Here is a 14894-nt window from a genome sequence, read left to right as displayed (position 1 = left end):
CTACCTTCTGCATTCCTCTGAATTGTGAATATATTGCTTTACTAAGTATAATTCTGTATTTACATGCCTCTGTCATATATCTTATTATTTAAATAATTTCATAGATTTAAAAATGGGATTAAAAAAAAAACTTGAGCAAAACTCTTTGGCAATAAGCATCATTGGCTTTTAATACCTGTCATGGCCAAAAGTAGGCAAGCTTTTCCTCTATTATAAAAAAGGGTGCTCTCCGTGCTTGGCTTAGGTTTCCGGCGACATGGCTAAACGCACCAAGAAGGTCGGGATCATCGGGAAATATGGGACCCGCTATGGTGCCTCCCTCCAGAAAAGGTGAAGAAAATTGAAATCAGCCACCACGCCAAGTACACGTGCTCCTTCTGTGGCAAAACCAAGATGAAGAGACGAGCCGTCGGCATCTGGCACTGTGGTTCCTGCTTTAAAACAGTGGCTGGCGGGCCTGGACTTCTGCTGTCACAGTGAAGTCTGCCATCAGAAGTCTGAAGGAACTAATAGACTAGTAAAAGTGCTACCAGTTGATACCCAAACCTACTCAATAATGCACAGCCAGATAAATAAATGGGTTAATTTACGAAAAACGAAAAAGGGTAAGCATGCTAAGGTTTTCTCATATCTAATAAAGGAATTTGTCTTCACCACTTCGTGGTAAAAAAAAAAAAAAAAATACATAAAATGGATTTGTTCCTTAAGGGACTTCAGAATGGTTCAGGAGGCGACATTAGGTGGGGGAGCTGTGGGACACAGTCTGTTCATCATTTTTCAAAAAGGCATTTCACTTACACCTTCAGAAGTGTTAATGAGGCATTCACACTTTTACCGAGTGAAAAAGCAATAGAAAACCGGTCTTTCAATCTGTTTCCAGACATTTTCAGCAGCTACATATAAATGGGTCTTATATGATTTTCATATGGAAATAATACTAAAGGATGAAAGACAACATAAATATTAAAAATACAAAAGATACAAAGGGGAAAGATAGAAGTGAAAACATGCACATTTTTTTAAATTTTAGTTTTTATTATCTAGCCTGTATTTCTGTAATGAGAACATCATGGCAGCAAAAGTTCTTAAAGATGGTCCCTTTGACAAAGTATTTTACTAGCACCCTTGCATGAAAATGAGTTGTACAATGAAGAAAACTATTATAGAATAGGCATTTGTTTCTCTACTGTTGATGGAATTGTATTATTGATTAAGAAAATCAGTTTTATTTTTTCACACAATATTTAGTAGCATGTATAATGAGTATCAAATACATTTTATCATCATTTGTGCCTACTCTCTGAATTTATTATACCTGTTTATCGTACCTATCATAACTCATGTTAACTGTTTCAATTGACTAAGAGACAAGCAGGATAGAACCAGATGTTAATTGGTATACTGTCAAAATGACACTTCAGGTCATTTTGAATCATTATTCTCGGACATTTTTGAAATCAGATATTTGGAATTTATTCAAGGTAATTAAGACAAATCTTACGATATATTATAAAACTTTTACTTAGTTATATCTAATCCTTTACTTAATTTACTTCTATTAGCATATGGGACAATTTTTCAGAACTTTTGTTTACAAGTTAAGAAACTCAGACAAGAAAATGTATGGTTTTCTGTGTCCTGAAAAAGAATAAGCAAGCTCATGTTTGTCCAAATCTTTCAAATTTTCTTTTCTAATATTTATTACACAAATAACCCTAACCTAATCATGGATAGTTCAGGAAAAACAATTGAATGGCAGTATTGAGTAGAGAGCCCTTAGTCAAAGAGTTATGGCTCTCTATATTTGTCTCTGGAGGGGCTGCATGTTACATAGTCTAGTCATCTAATAATTTTTCTGACTCATATTTTTTTAGAAATCACTATGTTTACTTTTTCCATTCTGGAAAATATGTAAATCTTACTTTTCAGTAAAAAAAAATGAGTTTATGAATGTGGAAAGAACTGTTGAAAACTGCATTTTTATCTAGTCTTAATATCATTTCTTTTCTAGTATTTTTCATAATCCAAGTACTGTAATATCAATCAACATGTATTTTAAATTAATGCATCGATTTAAACTTGCACTAACTTCATGGAAATCTTATGGGAAAAAAGAACAATTAGCATTATTTAGGATTTATGTCTTGTGTTCTTCCATCACAAGTATGTAATAGAACTAATGTAATATGGGTCAGGTCAGCTTTCTGATATATAGTGTCATCTTTATGTAACCGAATACATGCTAAATATGCTTTGGAGAAATATCCATTTTAAACACACACACACACACACACACACACACACCATTGGTGGAAGAACTGCAAAGGAATTTATTTTACACTACAATAAACACTTATTTTAAAACTCTCTACCACAAAAAAACTGTTTTGTCAACAAGTTACTTACTCCACCTCCTGACTCAAGGTTGAATATATTTAACAATCTCAGGTTTCATAGTGTAATCTAATATCTTATAATATATTAATATCTGACCATGTTTTAAGTGAGAATGAGAACAGTTGTTATATCTTGATATTATAGCTTATGAGGAAGTTGTCACAGAGATTGCTCACACACATTCTTGTCTTATTTTCAGTTAAATTATTTCATCACTATGTACTAAGCTCACTTCATGTTAAATACCAGCTAGTCTTTCAATATGTAAACAGAAATAGATTTCATAAGTAAACATAAACTCATGATTGGGGCTCTAAAGTTCTAAAACAATAAATTACCAAATGAAACAAGGATCCAGTAATCAAATATGCTTGGATACTTCCTGATATTAAAAAAAAAATGAAAAAAAAGAATCTCCCAAAAATAACAGAAAACAAATAAAAAATCCTGAATTAAATATTCACTAAATGTACAGCCAGAGTTTAATGAGGCTGATGTTTCAGATTCTCACTTTGGTCAGGTACCTGAGCAAAATTGTTTCATTTAACCACCATTGTACTTGAAACTACAAATATCATCAAGTTTGGGCATTTAATAATAAATATAACCAACAATAGTGATTTGATGAGGTAGCCCACAGAACCATAGAAATCTTTACCAGCTATAATGATTACAGAATGTTAGTATCTACAATATACAATAAACTCAAAAAAAAAAACACCAAGAAAACAATCCATTTAAAAAATGTACTAAAGAATAGAACACTGAACTCTCAGAAGAAGAATACAGATAGGTAGGAAATACTGAAATGGCATTAGACGTCCTTAGATGAATTAAAACCACAGTAGGAAGAGTGATCCTTATTAAGAATACCAGTAACAGGAAATGGTAGATGGGATAATGGCGAACACTTGTACATGGCTTTGGGGAGTCAAATTTGTTCAGTCACTCTGGAAATAACTTTGAAGATTTGCTGAAGGAGATCCTTCTGTCTATGCGCTGCTTTTATTGGTTGAATAAAGAGACCGCCTTTGCCTTTTGATAGGGCAGAACTTAGGTAGGCAGGGTAGACAGAACAGAATGCTGGGAAGGACAGAAGGGCAGATGCCATGAAACTCCTGCCTGACACTGATGCTGGTTAAAATATTTTCCGGTAAGCCACAACATCATGGAGTTACACAGATTATTAGAAATGGGATGTGAAAGTTAGCCAATGATAGGTTAGAGATAATGGGCTAGGCAGTAATTTAATTAATTCAAATTCTGTGTGATTATTTTGGGTATAATCTAGGTGGGCCACCAAAACAAGGTGCCCCACTCCCTACTACAAAGGTTATTGAAAAGCTAAAATTAAAACCACTATATGGCTCAGGTATTTCCATTCCTTAGTATATAGCCAAATGATTCTACACCCTAAAATATGGATATTTGCACAATCATATTTATTGTTGCTTTATGCAAAATAACTAGGCAATAGAGAAGCATAGATATCCAGTAACTGATAAATGAATAATGATTAAGTTGTACATATAAACATTGGAATATAACTTAGTGGATGGAAAACTTAAATTGTGAAAATTTCTTATAAATAAAAGAAATTGTTTAAAGGAATAGATAAGAGTTTGCACTCATGTCTAAAATGACAAATACCACATGATTCAAATCATATAGAAGGATTCTGTCTACTGGATCCTTCTCTAGTGTGATATGTGTAACATGGAATAATTGTACAAGCCAGAAAATGAGAAAAGAAATAGATATTGAAAGAATGTGGAGGTTTGCTCTTAGGGAGGAGGGAAAATAGAATATAAGTAATAAGGGGAGAGCTCTGTGGGATGAAAGTTTTAGGTAGGAAGTAATGGGGGCGGTTAGAAAAGAGAGAATACAGGATTGGCGTAAGAATTAGCTTACATAAAAATAATATAAATGAATCATTTGGCAAGTGAGATATGCTCACTTATGCAAGTCTGACATGAGAGTTGGGAGAATAATAAACTGCTCTCTGGATCGATTTAAAACCCACTCCACACTGAGTGCAATGTTGGATATTGTAAGGTTGGATAACAAGCCAGATCTATGAGGCAGTACTGAGTATATTTCTTGGTGACTAATTAAAGCAGATGAACAGCAAATGTCTTTTAAACCCCTGTGACTTTAACCATATACAAAAGTAAACCACAGACTCAATAAATGGATGGAGGATAGTAGTATGGCTTCCCCAAGATACAGTAACTAATGCAACCTTTTGTGAGGCTCAAAAGCATTGCAGAAATGAAAAGTGAAAAGCATGCAAATGATGTGGCAGCTTAGATTAATGCAGACAAATTGTGATAAGTATTTGCATAACTTTAATGGAAAAACCAGACTCACAAAACCAAGGTTCCCACGGAATACATGAAACAGGAAGCAGCCCGCAGCTTCTGCGCGCCCAATTTATCAGTAAACATTCACCCGAGGCAAGCCCGCCCCCAATGGATGGGCTTATCCCTACATCCAAAAGCCAGAAATTATGGTGAAGGGTTATGAAATATTATTCCCTAGGTTCATACAATGATTGCAATTAACTCATATAAACCATAGTTACCTGCATTATCACTATACAGGACCAATTTTATCAACTGTAAACCAAGAAGAGAGACTCCCTGGACTCCCTTTTCCTCCTCCTATTGACTACTAACATATTTTGGGAGAGGGGGTATCACTGTCTTTTGTTGTGTACCTATTGCTGAGTAGACCAGGCTACAATGAAGAGTACTAAACCTACAATCACACAGAAGGTCCTGTTTAATCTTGGTGACATTAATATGAGGTTAGACAAGGGTGGAAGGGAAGTAGCAGTGAGAGAAGTCATATACAATATGTACATATGCAAAGTTTTTAAAAATATAATAATAAAAGTAAAAAGTTAAAAATTAGGCATAAATAATTTGACTTACAAAAAGCACACACACATACACACACACACACACACACATTATTATTATTCCCACTCGCTCTTTAAGAAATATGTTTAGGTCTGTGGGCAGGTGTGAGACTTTCTTGCAAGCTGTGCCCAGAACCTGCCAGCCACTGAACACTGCCCTGCCAAGACCCACTCTGCTGTCCAACACCATGCACCTAAACATCCTCCCTGTGGCCAGCTGTCCTCCACAATGAAAACAGACTACACTAGCTGAAAAGATCAGACCCACTCTACTACCAAATCCCATACCCTTGAACATCTTACCCATAGCCAATCCTCCCCTCCAACCCACCAGACTATATATGCACAGGTGCAAACGACATCCTTTGGAAAATCAGGTGACAGATTGGGCTTTCAACTGAACTGCCCAAAAGTCCAGGCCCTAACTAAACCTAACAGCACATCCTGTACCCCTCATACTCCAATCCCAGTACCAGCAAGGCAGATGGACCCTGCCCCCATCTCTGGTGGAAGTCTACTGCTTGGAACAGTCCATATTAGCCTACAGACAGGTGGGAGACCTGCCCCCAGACTGTGACCAAACATCAAACACTCACTAGATGCTGTTCTTCTAAGACACACTCAACTGCCTGACCCCACGCCCCTGAAAATCCTCTTCATGACCAGCTCTCCTCCATATCCCCAGAAGCCTTCATATGCACAAGCACAACCCGCAATAGTTTGCAAAACAGCAGATTACATAGGCACAAGGGCAAACCACAATAGTTGGAAGCACAAGCCACACCTGTTGGAAGAGAAGATGAGTAAGTGCCCATGTAAGGATACATTCAACAACTTAAAGAGTAATATGACACCACCAGGACACAATGATACTATAACAGCAAAAGCTGAAGATTCCAATGCATATGAAACATGAAAAAAGAATTAAGAAAAATACTTCATGAAGATGCTAGAGGCTCTTAAAGAGGAAATTAAAAATTCCATTAAAGAAGTAGAGGATTAGCCTTTTACGGTCTAGTTTCTTGAGTTCTTTATATATTTTGGAGATCAGACCTTTGTCAGTTGTGGAGTTGGTGAAGATCTTCTCCCAGTCAGTGGGTTGCCTTTCTGTCTTAGCGACAGTGTCCTTTGCTTTACAGAAGTTTCTCATTCTCAGGAGGTCCCATTTATTCAATGAGGCCCTTACTGTCTGTGCTGCTGGGGTTATACGTAGGAAGTGGTCTCCTGTGCCCATCTGTTGTAGGGTACTTCCCACTTTCTCTTCTATCAGGTTCAGTGTGTTCGAACTGATATTGAGGTCTTTGATCCATTTGGACTTGAGTTTTGTGCATAGTGATAGATATGGGTCTATTTTCATTCTTCTACAAGTTGACATCCAGTTGTGCCAGCACAAATTGTACTACATAAGTACTAGAAAGAAAGCTCTAACCCAAAGAAATCAGTTACATCCACAAAAACATAGGCAATACATAGTGTAACAATGACCAAACTCAAAGAAGAAACACACACACACACACTACTATCATGACTACCAAAAAAACTCCCAAAATTAACAATCAATAATCAATAACATCTCTTAATATCAATGGACTGAATTTTCCAATAAAAGACACAGACTTACAGAATGAATAAGAAAACAATGTTCATCCTTTTGCTGCATACAAGAAAAACACATCAATCTCAAAGACAGATATTACCTCAGAGTAAAGGGTTAGAAGAAGATTATACAAGCAAATTGCCCTAGAAACAAGCTTGTATAGGTATCCTAATATCTAACATATAAAATTCCAACTAAAATTAATCAAAAGAGATTAGGAAGGGTGGTTCATATTTACCACAGGAGCAATCCATCAAGATGAAGTCTCAATTTTGGACATCTATGCTCCAAATACAAGGGCACCCACATTTGTAAAAGAAACATTAGTAAAACTTAAATTACACATCAGGTTCCACCCATTAATATTGGTAGACTTCAACACCCCACTCTCATGAATGAACAGGTCAGTTGGACAGAAACTTAAGAGAAAAAAAAAAGTAACTAACAGATGTTATGACTCAAATGGTCTTAATACTTAGCTACAAAACATTTCATCCGAGCACAAAAGAATAAAACTTCTCAGCACCACATAAAATATTCGCTAATAAGCATTCTCAGTTAATGCAAATCTCAACAGATTAAAAAACCTGGGATAACCCCTTGAATATTATCAGACCACCATGGGTTAAAGTTAGGTTTCAGAAACTCAAACAACAGAAACCCTACAAATCATGGAAACTGAACAAATCTCAACTGTACCACCATTGGGTCAAGGAAGAAATGACAAACAAATAAAAGACTTCACAAAATTCAATAAAAATGAATACACAAGATACCCAAACTTATAAGACTTAAGGACAGCAGTGTTAAGAGGAAAAATCATAGCACTAAGTGCCTACATAAATAATTTGGAGAAATCTCACACATGCATCTTAGATCCCCCCCCCCTTAATGCTATAGCACAAAAGAAGCAAGCTCACCCAGGTAGAATAAATGCCAGGAAATAATCAAACTCAGGGCTGAAATCAATAAAATTTAAACAAAGAGATGTTTAACTAAACAAATTAAAGAAATTTAAATGAAACAAAAAGAAGACAAACCCTATCCAAACTAACCAAAAAGCAAAGGGAGACTGTTCAAATTAACAAAATCATAAATGAAAAGAAGGATATTTTTACGGACTTCAAGAAAACCTGGGAAATCATTAGGCTATACTTCAAAAACCAGTACCCCTCAAAATTGGAAAATTAAAAAAAATTGGACAACTTTCTTATGGTACCACATACCAAAATTAAAGACCAAATTACTAATTTAAAAAAACCTATAACCCCTAAGGAAATAGAATCATTCATTAAAAGTTCCCCAACCTAAGAAATAGGAAATAAAATATCCCATGGCCAGATGGCTTCAGTGCAGAATTCTACCAAAATTTCAAAGATCTAATAACAATAATTCTCAAATTGTTCTGCACGATACAGACAGAAGAAATATTGCAAACTTCTTTTTATGAGACCACAGTGATGCTGATATTCAAACTAAGCAAAGATTCAACAAACAAAGAGAATTACAGACCAATATCCCTCACGAAAATTGATGCAAAAATGCTCAACAGAACACAGGAAAAAGAATCCAAGAACACAACCAAAACATCATCCACCACGATCAAGCAGATTTCATTCCAGTGATGCAAGGGTCAAATGTGTCAATCTAATCCATCATATAAACATATAGATGAAAATAACTGTGTGATCTTATCATTATATTCTGAGAAATTATTTGACAAAACCCAACACTGCTTCATGATAAAGGTTCTGGAGACAACAGGGATACAAGTAACATATCTAATCATAATAAAGGCAATATACAGTAAGCCAACAGCCAACATCAACTTAAACAGAGAAACTAAAACCAATTCTGCTAAAATAAGGGACAAGACAAGGCTGTCCACTCTCTCCTATACTACTTGAGGTTCTAGTTAGAGCAATAAGGCAACAAAGAGAGATCAAGGGCATAGAAATTGGAAATGAAGAAGTCAAACTTTCACTATTTGCAGATTATACGATATTATGTATAAATGACATCAACAATTCTACTAGGGAACTCTTACAGCTGATAAAGACCTTCAGTAATGTGACTGGATATAAGATTAACTCAAAAGAATGAGTAGACTTCCTGTTTAGAAGCAATAAATGGGCCAAGAAAGAAATCAGAGAAACAATACTTTTTACAATAGCCACAAATAATAAAAAAATATCTTGGGGTAATTCTAACCAAATAAGTGAAAGAACTATATGCCAATTTAAACCCTTTAAAGCAGATGTCAGAAAGTGGACAAAAATCTCCCATGTTCATGGATTGGTAGTATTAATATAGTAAAAATGTCAATCTTAACAAAAGTTATCTATAGATTCAATGCAATCACCCTCAAAATCCCAACACAATTCTTCACAGACCTCTAAAGAACAATATTTCACATGAAACAAAACAAAACAAACAACCAAGATAGCTAAAGCAAACCAGTACAATATAGGAACTTCTTTACCATCCCTGACTTCATAGTAATAAAAATAGTTTGGCACTGCCATAAAAATAGACACATAGATCAATAGAATTGAGTCAAAGACTGTCTTAAATCCACACACCTATGAGTACCATATTTTTGACAGAGAAGTCAAAAATATACTTCAGAAATAAGAAAGTAATCTTCAACAAATGGTGCTAGCATAACTGGATAGCAGCATGTAAAAGAACTCAAATAGATCAATATCTATTGCCCTGCACAAAAGTCATGTCCATGTTAATCAAAGACATCAACACAAATCCAGTTTCACAGAAGCTGATTGAAGAAGTGGGAGGTAACCTCGGATGCATTCGCACAGGAGACTATTTCATGAATACAATGAGTTCACAGTTGGTTTGAGAAGTAGAAGCAGATGTGAATACACATATCACAATTATAATTGCAGTATCTTTTAAAGATCACTTTTTTTTTGGTTTCTCAAGACAAGGTTTCTCTGTGTAGCTTAGGAGCCTGTCCTAACACTTGCTCTGTCCATGAACTCACAGAGATCTGTCTGCCTCTGCCTTCTGAGTGCTGGGATTAAATGTATGCACCACCACTGCCTGGCTTAATATTTATTGTTCTGACATCTAATCCAATTAGATTTATTTTCTAGAAATTATGGCAAAAATAGCAACAAGCCATAGACTATTTGGTTTAAATATAATGTACTTATTTTCTCAAGATGTAGAATTGTAAACTTACACTTGGGTTTTCAGGTTGGTGAATCTGTGATTGCATATTGATATATAATACTTACCTTCTTATTGATTTCAGAGGCAATGGGAGAAGGAAAGATCAAGGTCATTGTTTCTCAACTTAAGACACTGATATTATGAAATCTACAAATACAAATGGTCTCTTTTTTTCAAATATCACACTGTTATAATGTCAATACATGAATTTAACAGAATATATAATAAGTCCATAATATTCTTTTCTATTAACAGTTTTTTAACATGATCTGGAGAGAGCATACCAAGAACATTTTCCTGCTTTTGGAGAGAGACCCAGATATTAACAAAGTGAAAGAGAGCACAATAAAAAGTTTAAGGGAATTTATTGAATATGATACTTACATTTAAAATGGTAAAATTATAGCTTCTATTTTTCAAGGTTAGATGAATAAATAATTACTAGTTTTTGACTGACTTTTATGGGAAAATATGATAAACAAATATTAATTCACTGTAGGGATAAGGCCACCCATTGGGGACGGGCTCACCTCGGGCGAATGTTTACTGATAAATTGGGCACGCAGAAGCCACGCTTCCCTTCCTGCTTTTTTTACTCCGCTGGAACCTTGGTTTCATGAGTCTGGTTTTCCATTAAACTTGTGCAAATACCCATCACAATTTGTCTGAATTAATCTAAGCCGCCACTTCATTTTGGTGTCCAACGCTGGGGCACATTTGTCCCCGCTCCGTAGCCCGCTGCGCCCACAGCAGGTCCTGGGCAGTTGCGGTCACCACAGCTCACCTCCCCCACGCCGGCCGCTCGCTCACCTGCCTGCCCTAAGGCCCAGTTGGGGCAGCGCCGAGGCCGCCTCCTTGGGTCCCGAGCTGCCCGCAACCGGCGCTTAGTTCCACTTGCCTGCTCGCAGCACTAGAGGAGTTATCCCCTCCCTCTCTGCCTTGACGTTTGGAGCTGAACTCAGAAGCTTAAATATTTGCAGTTTTACAACACAAACCGCCACAGTGGAAAGGGTCACTTTGAATAAATTTTGGTTTTGAGTTGTTTCAGACCTGCTCTCCACGTGGACTCAAGTGGACTCTTTCTCCACCTCTGGCAGGAACCAGTCATTGCAGGTAATTTTTTTTTTCTTTTATAAATAAAATGTCTGAGAATATTACTATTCAGGATTTTAACACTCTTTTTGAGTGTGCCATGTGGGAGATCTTACAAGAGGTGTCTAGCACCCCACATCTATGGATCCTTCTGGTATTAGTAGTTTTCCTTGGTATTAAGTGGTTTGACAATAAAAGTATGATAAAGTCTTTAAGAGACGAATCCAGGATTCTTAAGGCAGAGGTTGAACATCTACAAACGATTAAGCATGACAATGATCTTCTCAAGAATCAGTTTGAAGTTCTACAGGAAGAGAACAGAACTTTGTTTAACAAGACTCTGGTGACTGAAAAAAATTTAGAAAAGGTTCAGGCGGATGTTAAGGAGAAATTCATTACTATGGAAGAGGGAACAGCTGAGTTGGATCGTAAACTCCAATCCCTTTCTGTAGGAACTGAAACATTAGTGGCTGATATTAAGGAGAAATTCATTACTATGGAAGAAGGAACAGCTGATTTAAATCATAAATGTCATCAGTCACTTTCTGAAGGGACTGAAACATTAACTGAGAGAATAAAAACTGTTGAATGTGACAATCGAATTTTGTCTAAAGCTTATGACAGATTGGGGGAAAGATTGTCAATACAAGAAGGCACTGTTTATGCCATAAAAATTATGTCCAAAGATGAGAACTTATCTCTAATGGACAAACTTCATACTTTAGAATCCTCAATGAAGGCTTTGGAACATAATTCTGGACAGGAGATACAGACATTGCAGAAGGCAATGGTGAATAGAATTGAAAAGATTGAGGAATTTCTAAATTCTGATGAAGAAGAACAAATGGTAGAAAGGCAAATTTTAACTATTTCTGTGAGTAAATCCCTCCGGGACAATTTCCACAAATCTCTATCTACACCTCTACCTGCCTTTCCAGTAATAATGATAGAGAAGGTGATTGGTTCGAAAAACCCTAGGATCATTAAGAAAGATATATGGGAGCCTGTCCATATGAATGATCTCAAAAAAATTAAACAGGCTGTTCCGACTTTCGGGATGCACGCCTCTTTTGTTAAAGACATGTTAAAATCTTGGGCATCAACAAGCAGAGCTACACTCTTGGACTTGTATCAACTGACCTCTGCAGTCCTTGAGAGTGGGCCACACTTAAATTGGAAATGCTTATTCAGGCAAGAGGCTAGACTTTTAGAACAGCAAGAAAAGGCAAAGGGAAGCGACAACTCCCTAGATAAAATTCTAGGTGAAGGACTCTTTTCTGACCCTCAGGAACAAGCTAAATTGGATGAAAACATACTCTCTATGTGGACTACAGCAGCCTTAAGGGCTTGTGACAGGGTACAAGACCCAGGACAGAGAATGGAATCATTTGTCACAATTAAACAAGGTCAGAGAGAACCCTTTAGTGATTTTTTACAAAGACTTACTAAGGCTGTGCAAATAGGGATACCTGACTCTGACAGAAGACATATAATGATTGAGTCTTTGGCTTATGAAAATGCAAATGTGGAATGCAAACAGATTTGGGGGCCTTTAAGGTTCAGATCAGCACCCTTGGAAGAATGGGTCTTGCATACACTGGATGTTGATACATTTGATTATGGGTAGAAGAAGCAATTTCCAATGGTAAAAGGAGACACCAGAATACCAAATGTTTTAATTGTGGCAAAATGGGTCATATGAAATGAAATTGTAAACAAGGGATTTTGAGAAATAATAATAATGCATCTTCTAGAAATAACAAAAATAGGACGACTCAGCCTTCATGTTTATATAGAAGATGTGGAAAAGGTAGACATTGGACAAATGAATGCAGATCTACAAGAGATAGACAAGGCAACCTGATACAGATGGGGAACGTGAAAGGGGGGCCTCACATGCCCCCATGGCAAACATGGTTCAGTCATTTCCAGTTTCTGCAGAGAACGTGCCTCATCAGGACAATAAGGAAACCCCATGCCTACTGTTACAAACAATAATGATCAGAAAGTTGAGTTATGTGTGTTTTGGCAAACTTCTATAAATGATAAAAGACCTAAGCTGAGAGTGTATGTAAATGGCATTTTTATTACTGGCCTGCTGGACACAGGTGCTGATGTAAGTATCATTACCCCAGAATCTTGGTCTCCATATTGGCCTCTTCAAAATGTAAATGTTCAGCTCCTGCGAATTGGAACCCTATCTCGAGTAAGACAGAGCACGAGAAGGGGTGAATGTATAGGGCCTAAGGGACAAATAGGAAAATTAAGGACATATGTAGCCAGTATTGCAATGAATTTATGGGGTTGTGACCTATTATAACAATGAAATACCCAAATTAACATTCTTGCTACTTCTAGAGCCTATATTTCTGAGAATAATATTAAAAGATATTACAAATGGAGAAAACCGGACATTCCCACGGTAAAAGAAAAAACAACTGAAGTCCCTTGTTTCTTTTTTATTAAAAATTTCCACCTGCTCCCCTCCTCCCATATCCTTGCCCCCCCAATCCCCTTCCCCCTCCCTTTCCAGTCCAAAGAGCAGTCAGGGTTCCCTGCCCTGTGGGAAGTTCAAGCCTCCCCCTCTTCCAACCAGGTCTAGGAAGGTGAGCATCCAAATAAACTAGGCTAGCACAAAGCCAGTACATGCAGTAGGATCAAAATCCAGTGCCATTGCCCTTGCCTTCTCAGTCAGTCCTCATTGTCAGCCACGTTCAGAGAATCTGGTTTGATCACATGCTCCATCAATCCCAGTCCAGCTGGCCTTGGTGAGCTCCCATTAAATCAGTCCAACTGTCTCAGTGGGTGGGTGTATCCCTCGCGGTCTTGACTTCTTTGCTCATGTTCTCCCTCCTTCTGCTCCTCATTTGGATTTTGGGAGCTCAGTTCAGTGCTCCAATGTGGGTCTCTGGCTCTCCATCCATCGCCAGATGAAGGTTCTATGGTAATATGCAAGATATTCATCAGTGTGGCTATAGGATAGGGCCAGTTCAGGTGCCCTCTCCTCAGCTGCCAAAGTAACAAGATGGGGGCATCTCCTTGGACACCTGGGAACCCCTCTAGAGTCATATCTCTTGCGAACCCTAAAATAGTGCCCTTAATTAAGATATATACTTCTCTGTTCCCATATCCACCCTTCTTTCATCCCAACCGTCCGATTCCCCCAAGCTCTCCCCAGGCTACCCTTCTCACTCCTCAATCCCCATCTCCGCTTATCCCCACCCTACCCCCACTCCCAAGCTCCCAACTTTTGCCTAGTAATCTTGTCTACTTCCAGTATGCAGAAGTATAACTATATGATTTTCTTTGGGTGCAACTTCTTATTTAGCTTCTCTAGGATCACAAATGTCCTTTATTTATTGCTAGAATCCACTTATGAATGAGTACATACCATATTCATCTTTTTGGGTCTTGGTTACCTTACTCAAGATAGTGTTTTCTATTTCCATCCATTTGCATGCAAAATTCAAAATGTCATTGGTTTTGCCACTGAGTAGTACTCTAATGCATATATATTCCACACTTTCTTTATCCCTTCTTTCATTGAGGGGCACCTAGCTTGTGTCCAGGTTATGGCTATTACAAATAATGCTGCTATGAACATAGTTGAACAAATGCTTTTGTAGTATGATAGGGCATCTCTTATGTATATTCCCAAGAGTGGTATTGCTGGATCCTGGGGTAGGTTGA

General features: G+C 37.2%; 1 pseudogene; it reads left to right on the top strand.

Moving 5' to 3' along the window:
• The first annotated feature begins 256 nt into the window (after positions 1–256).
• LOC126494977 (60S ribosomal protein L37a-like) lies at positions 257–11026 on the top strand (annotated as a pseudogene).
• The last annotated feature ends 3868 nt before the right edge of the window (positions 11027–14894 follow it).

Source organism: Alexandromys fortis, unplaced genomic scaffold, assembly GCF_014885135.2.
Source record: "Alexandromys fortis isolate MF-2015 unplaced genomic scaffold, M_Fortis_MF-2015_v1.1 scaffold_427, whole genome shotgun sequence".
Taxonomy (NCBI): Eukaryota; Metazoa; Chordata; class Mammalia; order Rodentia; family Cricetidae; genus Alexandromys; species Alexandromys fortis.
This window is presented reverse-complemented; position numbering and strand designations above follow the sequence as displayed.